This window comes from Oncorhynchus masou, chromosome 23, assembly GCF_036934945.1.
Source record: "Oncorhynchus masou masou isolate Uvic2021 chromosome 23, UVic_Omas_1.1, whole genome shotgun sequence".
NCBI lineage: Eukaryota > Metazoa > Chordata > Actinopteri > Salmoniformes > Salmonidae > Oncorhynchus > Oncorhynchus masou.
The window spans coordinates 42147673-42162480 of record NC_088234.1 but is presented as its reverse complement, the minus strand read 5'-3'; the positions used below and the strand labels follow the sequence as shown (position 1 = coordinate 42162480).

At 46.0% G+C, this 14808-nt stretch overlaps 1 pseudogene; it reads right to left on the bottom strand.

Annotated features, from left to right (window-relative positions):
• Positions 1 to 315: 315 nt before the first annotated feature.
• LOC135510863 (cytoplasmic polyadenylation element-binding protein 3-like) overlaps positions 316 to 14808 on the bottom strand; it is a 60017-nt pseudogene continuing 45524 nt past the window's right edge.

Here is a 14808-nt window from a genome sequence, read left to right as displayed (position 1 = left end):
TCATTGGATTCATGATTCATATGACGTTTTTGTCATCTGATCAGGTTAGCCACCTTGTGCAGAAGCAGTGTTCACACTGCGGCCCTGTGGCTATTAACATATATCGCACTGGAGGTGTAGGATTTTTGACCAGTCTGTTTCCCTATTGTGTCCAGTTTCTTGCTAGTTGTACGTACATCTATAGCATGTTGTGCAAACATGGGCAGAATTGAATAGTAGGCATGTTACTGAAATTATACTGCATGCAGCAACTTGATTGAAATACTGTATACATGCATTAAGGGGCGACCCCCCCCCCCCCCCCTTTACCCCACAACATACTAGGCATAATTTAGTAATGGACAACCCCCTCTCATCGTTAGAAAAAAAATACAAATACATTTGAGTCATTTAACAGACGCTCTTATCCAGAGCTACTTACAGGAGCAAATAGGGTTTAAGTGCCTTGCTCTAGGGCACATCGACAGATTTATCACAGTCGGCTCGGGGATTCAAAACAGCGACCTTTCGGTTACTGGCCCAACCGCAAGTCTACCTACAATGATAGCCTGTCATCATCCTTATCACCAGGTGCCATCATAATTGCTAGAACACCCTAGCCTGAATAAATTACTACGGTATCTGTTAATACCATGGATTTAGCAGCAAAAGCTATTGCGGCATTACATTAACATAATGCTAGAAAATAAAATGTAAAAAAAAAAAAAAGACCTACTAATCAAAAGCGAAACAAAATCTCATTTCACCTTGAGGTATTCATTTTACTATTTTCAAAGTCAAAATAGAGAAAATATAGCCATGTTATTTTTATCTGGGCTACTGTGGCCCACACTACTGGATAACTGTTTAGTCTTGCTACATCTTCATCTTACTATTCAGTTTTTCTGTATGCAGTAATTCTATTTTTGCCTTTGGTAATGTTTTTTTAAAGGGGCAATATCCTAAAAATTAATAAGTGCATGTTCCTTTCACATAGAATGTAATTATCTATATATATATATATGTATAGATATATATAGATATATATATAAAACAAAAAAATATATACCTTTTAAATATATATGTACTGTATAGTCTCACTTCTGCCACAGCTCAGTGGGGTTCTACAGGAGACACTGACCCACCCGGTCATGGAACAGGGGACTCAAACATAAATCAGGTTTCTCCAACATACCATCCCATGTGTGTTTAGTGAGTATTTGTGCCACAGTGCAAATTCTAAGCAGATAGACTTACGCAATACATTTTTTCCCCTCAATTATCATAAGGGTACACTGGACAATGAGTTTGTAGTCAAGCGTTGTAGTTTGAAAAAGAATGAACCATGTATTCGTAGTTCTCTTCACCGATGTCGTGGTGGTGGGGAGGGGGGCGCGAGGGCTCATCTCGACCCCCTCAGCTCCAGCGGAAGGACACTTGTCGAGGGCGGTCGCCCCCCTCCTTCACCAGTGGCTTGTGGAACTCTCGGCCCGCCCGGGAGTGGATACTAGCCCAGCAGTACTCGCAGTAGTACTGCAGGCAGGTGACGTTGGCACAGAAGAAGGGGGCAAACTTCCCCCCGCAACGCGCCCCCTGGCACTCGTCACACATCTGGTCGTCCAGGACGTAGGGCTTCACCTCAACCTGAAGGTCAAAAGTCAGAGAAAGGAGAAACTTTGGTTCATTAACTTGTTGGACTGAGGAGTAGATTGAACTCAAATGTGAATATTGATTCAAACTTGAATCTCTATGGTCAGAATGTAAACAAAGGTAGTCTATACACTTTAGGCAAAAAGTTTGACCAATTGCAAGATATTGCCATTAGTCCGGAAATGTTAATCTATTATTTACCCCTATAATACCACGGTGACTTCCTAAAGGTTCAAAATATCAACTTCTCAAATATGTTTCTGTCTCGGGCGGTCCTTATTTTTCTCTTTATGGGTAAAGCACTGCAAAAACTGGTGTGGCGAATATTGTAGATTCAAAATGGCTGCCATGTGTTACACAACATTCTTAGACCACTGTCGGACTCTTTTTGCACCGAAGCAGGTGCGTGTGGAGAGGCTATCTAATCTGTGTCTCCATGGAGATGACACAGTGTGTTAGCATGGCCTGGTTACATACAGGAGGTCCCTCCACAACAGCCTGACAGTCAAATCAAATTTTATTTGTCACATGTGCCGAATACAACCTTACATTGAAATGCTTACATTCAAGCACTTAATCAACAACGCAGTTCAGAACAAATTAAATAAAAAATAAAAAGTACGAAATAATCAAAAAGCAGCATTAAAATAACAGTAGCGAGGCTATATACAGGGGGTACCGGTACAGAGTCAATGTGGAGGCTATATATAGGGGTACCGGTACAGAGTCAATGTGGAGGCTATATACAGGGGGTACCGGTACAGAGTCAATGTGCAAGTTATATACAGGGGGTACCGGTACAGAGTCAATGTGGAGGCTATATACAGGGGGTACCGGTACAGAGTCAATATACAGGGGTACCGGTACAGTGTCAATATGGAGGCTATATACAGGGGGTACCGGTACAGAGTCAATGTGCAAGTTATATACAGGGGGTACCGGTACAGAGTCAATGTGGAGGCTATATACAGGGGGTACCGGTACAGAGTCAATGTGCAGGCTATATACAGGGGGTACCGGTACAGTGTCAATGTGGAGGCTATATACAGGGGGTACCGGTACAGTGTCAATGTGGAGGCTATATACAGGGGGTACCGGTACAGTGTCAATGTGGAGGCTATATACAGGGGGTACCGGTACAGAGTCAATGTGCGGGGACACCAGTTAATCGAGGTAATATGTACATGTAAGTAGTTATTAAAGTGACTATGCATAGATGGGGGGGAGGGGGCAATAAAAATAGTCTGGGTAGCCATTTGATTAGATGTTTGGGAGTCTTTTGGCTTGGGGGTAGAAGCTGTTTAGTAGCCTCCTGGACCTAGACTTGGCGATCCGGTACCGCTTGCCATGCGGTAGCAGAGAGAACAGCCTATGACTAGGGTGGCTGGGGTCTTCGCCAATTTTTTTGGCCTTCCTCTGACACAGTGATGTACTGGGCCATACGCACTACCCTCTGTAGTGCCTTGAGATCAGAGGCCAAGTAGTTGCCATAACAGGCAGTGATGCAACCTGTCAGGATGCTCTCAATGGTGCAGCAAAATAACCTTTTGAGGATCTGAGGACCCATGACAAATATTTTCAGTCTCCTGAGGGGGGAATAGGTTTCGTCGTGCCCTCTTCAAGACTGTCTTGGTGTGCTTGGACCATGTTCGTTTGTTGGTGATGTGGATGCCAAGGAACTTGAAGCTCTCAACCTGCTCCGTCGATGAGAATGGGGGTGTGCTCAGCCTTACTTTTCCTGTAGTCCACAATCATCGTCTATATCTTGACCACATTGAGGAAGAGGTTGTTATCCTGGCACCACACAGCCAGGTCAATGACCTCCTCCCTATAGACTGTCTCGTCATTGTCGGTGATCAGGCCTATCACTGTTGTATCATCTGCAAACTTAATGATGGTGTTGGAGTCGTGCCTGGCCGTGCAGTCATGAGTGAACAGGGAGTACAGGAGGGGACTGAGCACGCACCCCTGAGTGGCCCCCGTTTTGAGGATCAGCATAGCGGATGTGTTGTTACCTACCCTTACCACCTGGGGGCAGCCCGTCAGGAAGTCCAGGATCCAGTTGCAGAGGGACGTGTTTAGTCCCATGGTCCTTAGCTTATTGATGAGCTTTGTGGGCACTATGTTGTCACCAAAATGGACTGAAACAGGGAGAGACTACCTGAATGTGCCCAATAAGAAAGGCTCTTTTTGTTTTCCATTGCAATATGTTTTTCCAGAGTGTGCACTAATGAATATGACCCAGAAACAGAATGGCACCCAGGCTATTAAATGCAATTAACACCTTAGTGAGTACCATAATAGTCTGAGGTAATTGAACTATTCTGGCCTATCATTAAGACAATTCCAACAGGACATTTACTGCTAATGGAATGATTGTGTTGCTTGGGGTGGAACTGAAATTAAATGTGAAAACAAAAGTGGTGAGGTTGGACACCAATGAACGAGGCCTTAGGCCTCAACCACAAGCATGAACATTACTTTACCCTGAGAGAACTTGGGTGTGGCATAGTGGTGGTTGACCAAATGGGGCTATAGTGTGTATGGAGGGAGGGGAGGGAGCGAGAGGAGCCTTTCTGGGTAGAGCCTCCAATGATGTACCCCTCCCCAGCCAGTATCCCCTCATTCATTCCAAGCTTCCCTTGGCCTCAGACAAATATGGGGATCTGGAAAATAGATTTCTCTCATACCATCTCTATGGCTGATAGTGAGGGTTTGCAGGGCAGAGATCTCATCTATGACCCATTGTGTGCCTTGTTAGTGGTCTAGTGATCTGGGCCCATATTAAAAATGTGTCTCAGAGTTAGGAGTACTGATCTAGGATCTAACTTTTAAGTAATAATCAATATAAGTATATGGAATGGGAGGATCCTGATCCTAGATCAGCACTCCTACTCTTGGACTATGTGAATTCGTCCCAGGGTCAATCAGAACGAAGACACCGTCTGCTCAACCAGCCACTGGGGTTGGATATTAGATGATAGCAGCCCAGAGTGAGTGTGGACCGAGCAGCCCCCCCCAATGAGCCTAGGCCTCTCTGGGCTGGCAGACGATCAGTCTTGGTTGGTCACGATCGGCCATACGCGATCTGGCTGGCTCGCTCAAAATAACCCGTCAGCAGCAGAGCTGAAGTTAATATACATGTGTAGGGAAGTCCTATAATTAAACCCTCCCGCGTCTGGGACTTCTGTTAACCCTCCAGCAGCCAAAGGCCAGGGGGATTACACAGTTCCACAGACCTAACCAGGGCTCCCTGTATTGTAGGCTCGCTGAGTGGTTGGTTGGAAACCAGCATATAATGACAGCTCTTATGTATAGAAAGACTGAATTTGAGTTTAAAACGGTTCAGATCCACAGCAGCACACCAGAGGAAAGCCTACAGGGAGGTAAAACTAGGGTCATGTTTAATCGCCACCAAAACAAACAAAAAAACGACTGGAACAGGGAGGGACTACCTGTGCTGGTCCAATGAGAAATGCTCCTTTTTGTTTCTTGTTGCAAAAAGTTTTCTGCTGCGTGCCCTAATGAACACAACCCAGTCATTACTCATCTGCTAAATATATCTCCCTGTTATCCAGCATTTAGGGCAACTCCTGAATCACTATCGATAGAGACATTTTGAATACAGTGATAGGTCTTCACTAACCCGTTTGTCAATGTCATTGTGCTGCAGTTGAACGAATCGGGCGCTGATGGCAGCGATGTAGCTCTGCTGATTGGAGAAGGCCACACGGCCCGCCCCCTTGGGGTACTTGAGCTCCGGGTCAGTGTCGATGCCGGCATAGCACACGCCGCCATACAGCCTGTCCATGATCATAGCTAGTTCCACTAGAGAGAGAGAGATAGAGATGGAGAGAAAGATATTGACAGAAAGATATTGAGAGAAAGAGCGAGAGAAAGATGGCGACAGAATGTTATGACCGCACGCTTATAGTTTGTCTAATGAAAATGGAGGAAAAAAGTTGAAATTCATTTCTGTTGAGACAAACCGATGCGACATTCAACTTGAACAACATTCTTCGCCGACAGTCAGCAACATTCTTGGGACTGTTGTTATAATTAGCATAGGTCACATAGCAGACAGACAGTCAGTGATGTTTGTCCCAAGCATACCACCTAATGGGCCTTGCATGAATACTTTACATGACCACCAGTTGGCTCACCGCCTGGAAACAAAGTGGATTGCTTTCTCACGGGCACAACTTTATTATTTTTAGTCTACGCTAGTCAGCCAATACACAGACGACCCACCAACTTATCCACTGATCAACAGGCACTTTGACCAATCCCCTTACCTGCACGTAAAGGCCGGGGCACGCCCCCCACAAAGATGGTCTTTCGGGGGTCCAGCGGCTGGGAGCCGTCCATCACAAAGTCACTGTCACTTAGGTTCCAGGGGCGGATCTGGACCTGGAGAAGAGAGATACGTAATTCACGAAGGACTGTGTCGGACGAGGAATTCACACTCATACCCTTTTCACATGATTGTGGCAACCTGGCCCGTACAACCTTGGTTATTTTCCTTACCGGCACAACTCCAGCAACCATGGTGAATGTGTAACCACAATGGCATAGTACAGGTCTGCTTGGCTTGGTTTGGCTCAGTAGTGTGAAAAAGGTATTACAGTACAGTGTAATATTGTAGCCTTCACTTACTGGCTTGTCCTTGATAGTTGGGCTGGAGACACACAGGTAAAGCTTGCCATCGTCCTCAATGCAGGCATCAATCAGGGCCTGGACAGAGGTCTCCTCTTGGAACAGCAGGAAGGCATAGCCTGGGAGAAAAGGGAAGGAGGAAGTGTTTAAAAAAAATCCCCATTCACAGTAAGTACACTGTGTACTGTCTATATTGTTATGAATTTGTGAGTGACCAGTTCAGTGACCAGGTGAAGTTAGTAGTGGCTTTTGAAACAAATCTGAACCATTGACGACAGTCTCTAATGGCCCCATAGATTACTTTTAGGGAAAGTGACAAGAGGTAAGTCTAAGAAAGTGAAAATATCCTCTTATTTTCACGAGTCTATTCATATTTTCAGAGTATCTCCTCTTAAATCTGATTTACTTGAGGTCTGATCCCCTTCAGCAAGGTTTCAGAAGACCGGACTGCACACCCAGTAACTTCCCGCCTGAAAGCTGACACCGCTAAAATGCAAGTCTGTTCCGTTCCACTACTAAAATAGGACGCCATGCAAAATGTATCAACCTAATACTTTCCAAATATTTTTGGGGACAGATAGATTTGTTCCTATGGGATGATGAGGTCTGGCTTTGCAGCAGAGAGAGGGAGAGAGGGCGAGCAAGAGAGAGACAGAGAGAAGAGAGAGGAGAGAGAGACAGAGCGCAAGCGAGAGAGAGAGAGAGAGAGATGTGTACACACAGAGAGAGAGAGAGAGAGAGATGTGTACACACAGAGAGAGAGAGATGTGTACACACAGAGAGAGAGAGATGTGTACACAGAGAGAGAGATGTGTACACAGAGAGAGAGAGAGATGTGTACACAGAGAGAGAGAGAGATGTGTACACAGAGAGAGAGATGTGTACACAGAGAGAGAGAGATGTGTACACAGAGAGAGAGAGATGTGTACACAGATGTGTACACAGAGAGAGAGAGATGTGAGAGAGCGATGTGTACACACAGAGAGAGAGTACACAGAGAGAGAGAGAGATGTGTATGTGTATGTGTACAGAGAGAGAGCTATGTGTATACAGAGAGAGAGAGATGTGTAAAAAGAGAGAGAGAGATGTGTACACACAGAGAGAGAGAGATGTGTAAAAAGAGAGAGAGAGAGATGTGTACACACACAGAGAGAGAGATGTACACACAGAGAGAGAGAGAGAGATGTACACACAGAGAGAGAGAGAGAGAGATGTACACAGAGAGAGAGAGAGATGTACACAGAGAGAGAGAGAGAGAGAGAGAGAGAGATGTACACAGAGAGAGAGATGTACACAGAGAGAGAGAGAGAGAGAGAGATGTACACACAGAGAGAGAGAGAGATGTACACACAGAGAGAGAGAGATGTACACACAGAGAGAGAGAGAGATGTACACAGAGAGAGAGAGATGTACACAGAGAGAGAGAGATGTACACAGAGAGAGAGAGATGCACACAGAGAGAGAACGTGATCGAGCGAGTACACAGAGAGAGAGAGATGCACAGAGAGAGCGTACACAGAGAGAGAGAGAGAGAGAGAGATGCACACGAGTTCACACCGCGCAGAGAGAGTAGCACGAGACAGAGAGCGACACAGAGAGCGAGACGCACAGAGAGAGCGAGAGCGCAGAGAGAGCGTACACGAGAGAGAGAGATGCGCAGAGAGACCCGCGAGAGCGAGCCGCACAGAGACGCGCACAGAGAGAGCGAGCGAGACGCAGAGAGAGCGAGCAGAGCACAGAGCGCGAGCGAGACGAGCCGCACAGAGAGAGAGCGCGAGCGAGACGCGCAGAGAGAGCGCGAGCGAGACGCGCAGAGAGAGCGCGAGCGAGCGAGACGCGCAGAGAGAGCGAGAGCGAGCGAGACGCACAGAGAGAGCGCGAGCGAGCGAGACACACAGAGAGAGCGCGAGCGAGCGAGACACACAGAGAGAGCGCGAGCGAGCGAGACACACAGAGAGAGCGCGAGCGAGCGAGACACAGAGAGAGAGCGAGCGAGCGAGACACACAGAGAGAGCGCGAGCGAGAGAGAGCGAGCACAGAGAGAGCGCGAGCGAGACGAGACACAGAGAGAGCGCGAGCGAGCGAGACACACAGAGAGCGCGAGCGAGCGAGACACAGAGAGAGCGCGAGCGGCGAGCCGCGAGCGAGACGCACAGAGAGAGCGCGCGAGCGAGACACACAGAGAGAGCGCGAGCGAGACACACAGAGAGAGCGCGAGAGAGCGAGAGACACAGAGAGAGAGCGAGAGAGCGAGAGACACAGAGAGAGAGCGAGTGACACAGAGAGAGAGCAAGTGAGACACAGAGAGCGAGAGACACAGAGAGCGAGAGCGAGAGACACAGAGAGCGAGAGCGAGCGAGACACAGAGAGCGAGAGAGAGACACAGAGAGCGAGAGAGAGACACAGAGAGCGAGAGAGAGACACAGAGAGCGAGAGAGAGACACAGAGAGCGAGAGAGACACAGAGAGCAGAGAGAGACACAGAGAGCGAGAGAGAGACACAGAGAGCGAGAGAGAGACACAGAGAGCGAGAGAGAGACACAGAGAGCGAGAGAGAGACACAGAGAGCGAGAGAGAGACACGGAGAGCGAGAGCGAGACAGAGAGAGCAAGAGCGAGACAGAGAGAGCAAGAGCGAGACAGAGAGAGCGAGACAGAGAGCGAGAGCGAGACAGAGAGCGAGGGACACAGAGCGAGAGAGAGAGAGAGACACAGAGAGCGAGAGAGAGGAACTCGCAGTTGATAGGAAAATAATATATATTGTGTGACCCGAGTGAACAAAAGATCATGATAAAAAGTAAACGAAAAATAAAACAATGACACATTTGCGGTAGTCAAGGTATCACAGGGGTATTCCATTCAGTGGATTAAGGTACACTCGCCAATAAAGACATTTGCGGCAACTACTAATAGGCTAGCACCCACCAGAGCCATAAATTCAGCAAACATAGCCATCTGTGATGCACATGATTTGACATATGCTAAATTAGGGGGCCGTGGTCATGTGAGCAGAACAGTGGAGGCACCAGGGACATGCCATGGGAAGCAGCAGAACAGGCAGGAGGGTAAAGGGAAGGTGGGAGGCCCGGGCCCACACGTAGACAGGACACACAGTATGGCGCAGAAGACTGTCAGAGGGGCTGCCTCTGTGTGTGTGTGTGTGTGTGTGTGTGTGTGTGTGTGTGTGTGTGTGTGTGTGTGTGTGTGTGTGTGTGTGTGTGTGTGTGTGTGTGTGTGTGTGTGTGTGTGTTTATTTTCTGGTGTCAGCTGACTGAAGGGGCTAGGCATTTTAAATCTATATATGCGGAAGAGCAGAACGCATTGGCCGAGGAATGGAGTGGAAAGGGGGAACAGAGAGGGATGTGCAACTGTCGTGATTTACATTCCTCAAAGGGACTGCTGCTACAGACGAGGGGGAAAGGGAAAGAAAAATACCCTGACTCAGCAGATTCAGTGAACCGTGAAAGTGTGTGTGAGAGAAAGCTAGAGAGTCTACTTGTAAATGTAGGGGTGTGCGTGTATCAAAGAATGTATAGTTACAAGAATTAGAGCAGGGATTGGTAACTTTGATGGTGGTGGGGACCACAAAAAAAAATCCCCCCCCTCCACACTGCAATTCTACACATTTTGGCATGAAGCGGAAAATAGAATTAGCTGCCGTAGGGGGGAGAGAAATGTTTGCAGTTTTTAATGTGATATCTGAGTGAGACTGACTAGCAAAATCAATGGGGGCCGCCCTCGGCTAGGAATTTGACCATGACTACTAAGTTTAGATAGCTGGCCACTAGACTCATAAACCAATCCCCCCCAAAAAATTGCTGGCGTGGGATAATTGAGTGACTGACATAAGAGTAAAACTGCTGATGCACAACCACATTTTGAAATCGAACCTTGTGTATTCTACTATTCTAACTTGCAACAGTAAGTTCAGACCCCGACCAGAAACAAAGCACTTTGTTCTGAAACTCGTCAGTCGATTCTTGTTCTGAGAACTGAAGGATATTCCATGCGAGAAATTGCAAAGAAACTGAAGATCTCGTACAACACAGAACAGCACAAACTAGCTCTAACCAGAATAGAAATAGTGGGAGGCGCCAGTGCACAACTGAGCAAGAGGACAGATACATTAGTGTCTAGTGCGAGAAACAAACGCCTCACAAGTCCTCAACTGGCAGCTTCATTAAATAGTATCAGCAAAACACCGGTCTCAACGTCAACAGTGAAGAGGCGACTCCGGGAGGCTGGCCTTCTAGGCCACAAAGTTTGCTGCTTCAGAGTGTCTTTAGATATTTTTGTCAGATTTTACTATAGAATACTGAAGTATAATTACAAGCATTTCATAAGTGTCAATGGCCTTTATTGACAATTACATGGAGTTGATGCAAAGAGTTATTATTTGCAGTGTTGACACTTCTTTTTCAAGACCTCTGCAATCTGCCCTGGCATGCTGTCAAATTACCTTCTGGGCCACATCCTGACTGATGGCAGCCCATTCTTGCATAATCAATGCTTGGAGTTTGTCAGAATTTGTGGGTTGTTTGTTTGTCTACCCGCCTCTTGAGGATTGACCACAGGTTCTCAATGGGATTAAGGTCTGGGGAGTTTCCTGGCCACGGACCCAAAATATTGATGTTTTGTTCCCTGTGCCACATAGTTATCACTTTTGCCTTATGGCAAGAGGCTCCATCATGCTGAAAAAGGCATTTTTCATCACCAAAATGTTCCTGGATGGTTGGGAGAAGTTGCTCTCGGAGGACGTGTTGGTACCATTCTTTATTCATGGCTGTGTTCTTAGGCACAATTGTGAGTGAGCCCACTTCCTTGGCTGAGAAGCAGCTCCCACACATGAATGGTCTCAGGATGCTTTACTGTTGGCCTGACACAGGACTGATGGTAGCGCTCACCTTGTCTTCTCCGGACAAGCTTTTTTCCGAATGCCCCAAACAATTGGAAAGGGGATTCATCAGAGAAAAGGACTTTACCCCAGTCCTCAACTGTCCAATCCCTGTACCTTTTGCAGAATATCAGTATGTTCCTGAAGTTTTTCCTGGAGAGAAGTGGCTTCTTTGCTGCCCTTCTTGACACCAGGCCATCCTCAAAAAGTATTTGTCTCACTGTGCATGCAGATGCACTCACACCTGCCTGCTGCCATTCCTGAGCAAGCTCTGTACTGGTGGTGCCCTGATCCTGCAGCTGAATCAACTTTAGGAGACGGTCCTGGCGCTTGCTGGACTTTCTTGGGCACCCTGAAGCCTTCTTCACAACAATTGAACCACTCTCCTTGAAGTTCTAGATGATCCAATAAATGGTTGATATAGGTGCAATCTTACTGGCAGCAATACCCTTGCCTGTGAAGCCCTTTTTGTGCAAAGCAACGATGGCGGCACGTGTTTCCATGCAGGTAACCATATTTGACAAAGTAAGAACAATGATTCCAAGCACCACCCTCCTTTTGAAGCTTCCAGTCTGTTTTTCGAACTCAATCAGCATGACAGAGAGATCTCCAGCCTTGCCCTTGTCAAAACTCACACCTGTGTTAATGAGAAAATCACTGACATGATGTCAGCTGGTCCTTTTGTGGCAGGGCTGAAATACAGTGGAAATGTTTTTTGGGGGATTCAGTTCATTTGCATGGCAAATTAATTGTAATGCAAATTGCCATCATACAAACTGAGGCAGGAGACTGTGAAATTAATTTTTGTGTCATTCTCAAAACTTTTGTCCACGACTGTATATATTTTTTATCCAAACTCGCATGGTCACACACACTCTCCCTGTTGTGGATTTAAAAGCAGAGGATTTGTGTAAACATTGTCTGGAGGGAGGTTCCACCATTGTTAATGGACAAGTTAACTTTTTATCAACCAAATCTGTATTTTTGATGTAAATGGCACGTTATAAATGGCATGTTCAGACACTTTTTTAGCGATTTCACTTGGTTTTTAGAAAAAGTCCAACAAAATGGAATATAACGTTGCTGATAAAGTTAGGAATGACACAATTTAATGTGTAAAACACCCAAAGACCTGCATCTTTTACAGAGTTTATTCATTTGGGAGTGTTTGAATCCTTTGTTCATGCTTCATCTGTGCCCCTGCAACTGCAGAACGAGCATGAGGAAGCCTATATCTCGTGGGTTAAGTTTCTTACAACCAAGTGAAATCGCAAAAATGAAATGTCTGAACACTTCTATCACATGCCATGTACATCCAAAATACAGATTAGGTTAAGGATGGGACCCTTTTTTTCAAATTTCACCTAAAATGACCCAAATCTAACGGCCTGTAGCTCAGGACCCGAAGCAAGGATATACATATTCTTGATACCATTTGAAAGGAAACACTTTGAAGAAGTTTGCAGATATGTGAAATTAATGTAGGAGAACATAATACATTAGATCTGTTAAAAGATAATACAAAGAAAAAAACATGCATTTTCTTTGGTACCATCATCTTTGAAATGCAAGAGAATGGACAATGTATTATTCCAGCCCAGCAATTTCAATACTGACCACTAGATGCAGTGTATGTGCAAAATGTAAGACTGATCCAATGAACCATTGCATTTATGATCAAAATGTTGTATCATGACTGCCCTAATTGGTTTAACATATTTTCAAGTTCATAATTGTGCACTCTCCTCAAACAATAGCATGATATTCTTTCACTGTAATAGCTACTGTAAATTGGAGAGTGCAGTTAGATTAACAAGAATTTAAGATTTCTGCCCATATCAGATATGTCTAAATCCTGGGATTTTTTTTGTTTGTTACTTACAACCTCATGCTAATCACATTAGCCTACATTAGCTCAACCGTTCCACGAAAAAAAAAGTACATTTGTCTTTTAATAAATCCATGGGAGAAAGTATGCTAGTGTGCAAACTTCAGGGGAAGGGGAATTTGGGCCAGACAGGCAGGCAAGCCGCAGTGCAGAGGCTTACTTAAACCAGAGGAGGAGAGGAGAGCACAGATCTGCAGTGGCTCGTGCCTGAGATTTATAGAGCTTAACTGCTGAGCTCCCGACCGCGCCAAGGGAGGAAAGGAAAACATACGGCCAGGCAATCTTGGGCTGTAAAAAATCCCTTTAAAAGATAAACGACAGGTCCGGTTACCTCACGGTCCTACGGCTAACAAAATGACACATGACCAGGACTGCCCGACTCTTTCCCTCGCCGACGGCCAACACTGTCTCACCCGGCATTCGCCAAACACAAACACATGACCTCACAAACAAGCCACTGCAATTTCACACTTTGACTCAAAAAGTTCCAAGACTCCGCTGTACAAACAATGACCAATTTTCCACTTAATTGACTAACTCCTCTTGGAAGCACAGGGCATCCACCGTGGCTCTCCAAGTCAACTTACTTCACAAATCAATAGCCAACATCAACATTACCTCATAAATTACAGCAGGCATTTTTTTGACAGTCAGTTTCCTAAAATCAAAGTTTAAACGATGAGACTCGTTGCGAGACTCATTTCGAAGTACAGTTAAAGTTTGTGTCTGTTGATTTATCAAGGTTAATGTTTCCGGATTCAGGAACCAGTGAATCTTCCCAGATGTTCAGCCCTAAGAGAGGGGTGCAGAACTCGACCGGTCTGGCCTGTATTAGTAAAGCACCTTAGAGTAAGAGTTCTGATCTCGGATCGGGTCCCTGCCGTCTTATTCATTATGCTCTGAAAGGCAAAACTGATCCTAGAGTAGCACCTACTCGGAGACCCTTTATGGATGCAGGCCCAGGACCAGTAGAGAATAAAATCAGTGAGTACTATCTGTGAAGGATGAAGAGCGGACTCTGGCAAAGCTCATCAGCAAAATCGTCACACAAAAATCAGCTCTTTTCCAGTTTGGAAGCTGTCTCAATTGATCATGACTGAAACATATAGCCGGAGCTACCCTGCTGATATTATATATCCTCATAACAGAAAGAAGGAAAGAAGGGGAGAGGACATGGAGGAGAAGAGGGGTGAAGAAGAGTGGAAGAGGAGAGAGCAGACATGAGACATACAGCCAAGCTGTCCTGAAAGTAGGCCTATATAATCCAATCAGAGAAAGAGGGAGGAGGAGAGATATGGAGGAGAAGATGGTGGAGAGAGAGCAGACAAACCCACAGGGAGCTGTAACTCTGTCACTGAAAGTAAATAAATGTCCCGCTGACAGCAGCTTACATGTGGAGAGGAAGGAGGGAAGAGAGCGAGTAGGGAGGGGAAGAGAGAGACAAGCATCTGCTTTCCTCAAACAAATAGGCATGGGAGCTTGACGAGAGCACAGGCAGTCGAGACCAGGGGAGGTGAAATGAAGCTTCACTAATCATCTCAATTTGTGAGAAATCCCTCAATGCATCCTCGATCATCCCCCCACACATCTTCTCAGTACCATGAGTAGAGATCGCTAAACCCATCCTAGAGGTTAGGGCACTGTATAGGGAGCTTCAGTGGCATCATTACAGAGTGGCCTGACTATCTGCCCCCCTAGCCAGAGGAGGTGTTCTGTCCTATTGTGCCAGCCTATGCCTGCCTC